This window comes from Adelges cooleyi, unplaced genomic scaffold (genome assembly GCF_023614345.1).
Source record: "Adelges cooleyi isolate 19-005CV unplaced genomic scaffold, UGA_ACOO_1.1 ACOO_flye_CR_arks_rails_tigmint_CR_PRNA_793, whole genome shotgun sequence".
Classification (NCBI taxonomy): Eukaryota; Metazoa; Arthropoda; class Insecta; order Hemiptera; family Adelgidae; genus Adelges; species Adelges cooleyi.
In genome coordinates this window covers 4,303-7,717 of record NW_026096506.1, presented here as the reverse complement: position 1 = coordinate 7,717, position 3,415 = coordinate 4,303, and the positions used below count along the sequence as shown (strand labels likewise).

The window sequence follows — 3,415 nt, the reverse complement described above, 5'->3', positions numbered from 1 at the left end:
TTTACAATCGAAGCTCTTAAACGTTGATTACTTTTAATTCAGTTTACTTTTTCACTTTAAACTGTAGATTTTTTACTTCTTATAATTTATTTAATTTAATTAAGGAAGTATTAAACAAACTTCTAAAATAACAAATAATTTTTAGTTTAGGAAAAAAGTTTAAGATTAATCCGGTTTATTTAGGTTTAAAAATATATTTAGATACCAAATATGTATATAACCCTGGACAGAGTTCGGCTGCGGGCCACCCCAGTAGTGGTGTATACATTATAGCCCCTTAAGAAAAAAATATTTAAGCCAAAGTGATTAATTTTTTTTTTTAGTAAAACATTTAGTATTTTGAACTCCAATACGAGTACAATTGTGTAAATACGTTAGTCAAACTCAAATTTATAACAAAAAATGAAATTTTTTTAAATACACGTATATTTAAAATTACACGTGTTTCACGTGTAACCGAATACACGTGTAATAGGGACCTCTAATTGAGAGCATTACAGTATTAATATTGAAAATTCAAAATATTTTTATTGTATTGATAATTACGATATATGAGTAACAATGACAATATATTTTTATAAATAGGCCGTCAACACTAATTGTTCATATCCACTATAATATAAAAAATTATGTTTTTTTAACCGAATAATTGTCGTTAGGTACAATGCTTTTCCTAGTACTAAGTACCTAAGCCATGGATAATTCATAACGTAGGAAGAAAAATATAAACACAATATAAACTAGTTTGGACTATAAATTACGAAAATAATAATTCGGAACCGTTTATGAAGTTTATTGTTAGGTATACCGTAAAGGAAAATAATTAAAACCAGAAGTATTTTGTAAGCATACAATTATTTGCGTATATATAGATATAAATATTCATCATATGGCATGTAGTGTGTAAAGTTTAACAGTGCAGTATTAATTTTTTGAAATACCTATGCCATGGATAATTCAAAAAGTCACGAGAAAAAAAAAGAAACAATGCGATCGAGTAAAAAAAATACTAAGAAAAAAAAATGTATAGGAAAACTATCGAGTACATTCAAAAATAAAAAAAAGTAAGTACATTATTTCTTATCTTACTACAACATTAAAAAAGTTAATCTACGATTAACTTTTTGTAATTAATATAATTTATATAACGCAAATTTTACTGTTATTTCGATGTTTAAAAAAATTTTTTCAGAGAAATAGACGAAGTACAAAGCTTAAATAGTAGCAGAGACGCCCAGTCATATAGTGATGGAAATTCTTATGAAGCTGATAGCCCATTAGCCGAGCCCGTTGCGTATTACTCTTGAATAGATATTTAAATATTTATTTTTTTGTTTTAATTTTTTAATAATAAACAAATATTATTTTTCTAGACCCAACAGAGAAGATTTCAATTTTGGAGAAGAGTCAAGTAGCACAATTCCGAAATTGACTATTGAAAACACGCCGTATCAGATGACCCTGAGTAAGTAATTTAATTATATTTTTTAATACATGATGTACAGGGTGATTTTTTTACGCCCTACGCTAGTTTACTCTTAAAATAATTGTAATAATATAGCAAATAGCTTTAGGTAATACCAAAAAAGATTAATATTTGAATATTATAATATAACATGAATAAAAATGTTTTCCAAAAGAAACACTACAAAATTACGATTATTTTAAGAGTACACTTCCTTTGTTCAATTACATTTACTTTGGCTTTAGATCGAATCAAGCATACAAATGTCCAGGTCGACGAATCGTAGATATTGGTTGTATATTCGACCAAATTAAAAGTTGTGTTCATGAAGGAGGATATGGTTGTTTGTTTATCGATATGCGATTAGCAGATGAAAAACAATATGGACTTCGTTCTGTATTTACATTTATTTGTGAAATAAATGTACAAAAATTGAGTCTGAAAAGACAAATCCCGAAACATATTTACCAATTAATGAGGCCGCTGTGAGTGGAACAATATATGTTGGTATTGGATACTCCCAAATTTCAGAGAATTGTTCTACTATGGATATACCGATTATGTCTTCTATGAAATTCACGGAAACTCAAATGGATATGAGTGAAAAAATTCATAAAATAGCCGAACACCAAATGTCATTAGCTGGAATAGAAGGAAAACGAATAGCTATAGAAAATGGATCCTTTGATAAAGATGGAACACCAATGTGTACGGTAGTGGCAGATGGTCAATGGAGTAAAAGTAGTTATAAGACTAACTATGATGCATTATCAGGAGTGGTAAGCAGTTCTAACTTCTTAGTATTATAGTTATTAATAAACATTGTATTATAGTAATGAGCATTAGAAGCGTCTAATTATAAGAATTAAAATTTTATTTACAGGCAACAATAATTGGTTACAAATCGAAATTAATTTTATTTATTGGTATAAGAAATCGATACTGTTGTATTTGTCAAAGAGCAAAAAATAAACACATCCCAATTCCAGAACATGAATGTTTTATGAACTGGAAAAAAGGAGCTACCAGTATGGAAGCTGGTGCAATTGCTGAAGGTTTTAAATTAAGTGTTGATTTACATGGATTGAAATATAATAAACTAATCGGTAAATATACATTTTAAATATTAATTATTTTTAAAAAGGGGTTGGCATATTTAACTATTATTAACTATTTTTAAATTTAAATAAATCATTATATTAGGTGACGGTGAGTAGTATATAGTTGGGTGAGGATCATCCTCTCTTATCAGTGATCCTCGAGGATGATCCTCCTTTATCAAAAAAAATTGTTATCAATTTTGTTATCAGTGATAAGAAAAAATTTGGCGGTAAAAATGTGGGTATCCATGTGGTATAACGGATTGTTATCAGTGATAAGAAAAAAATTGGCGGTAAAAAAAATGTTGGTATCCAAGTGGTATAAGATTGTTATCAGTGATAAGAAAAAATTTGGCGGTAAAAAATGTGGGTATCCATGTGGTATAACAGATTGTTATTAGTGATAAGAATTGTACTGTGAAGGTATCCTCGGTGGTATGATAGCGAATAAAAAAAGCGCGCCATTTTAGTGTAGTTGAATAATGATAAATATCAGCAGCAGCAGCAGCTGACAACAAAATAGAGAAATGCATTTGCGCGGGACACAAGCTGTAATATCATTGGCTGTTGGATGCAACGTATAGATACATAAAAGGGGTCTTTTAAATGGGTCCACCAGTAGTACGTCGTGAAGAGTTCTTGTGGAACGGTTATCTAGTTGTGAAGTGATATCGCGTGCGTGTGTGTACTATGAGTGGCTACGGGAAAAAAGAAATACGAATTTTGCCGAGAAGGCATATCAACACGGTTGATACTCAGCTGATATCGGCTGCTGTGTTTACGGTTAACCTGAACGAGAGAAAATTTATTCACATCGGATGCGAATGGTCACAAAAGAACAGTGCGTACA

General features: G+C 29.8%; 1 pseudogene; it reads left to right on the top strand.

Moving 5' to 3' along the window:
• Window positions 1–210: 210 nt before the first annotated feature.
• Window positions 211–2,682, top strand: LOC126845462 (uncharacterized; annotated as a pseudogene).
• Window positions 2,683–3,415: the final 733 nt, after the last annotated feature.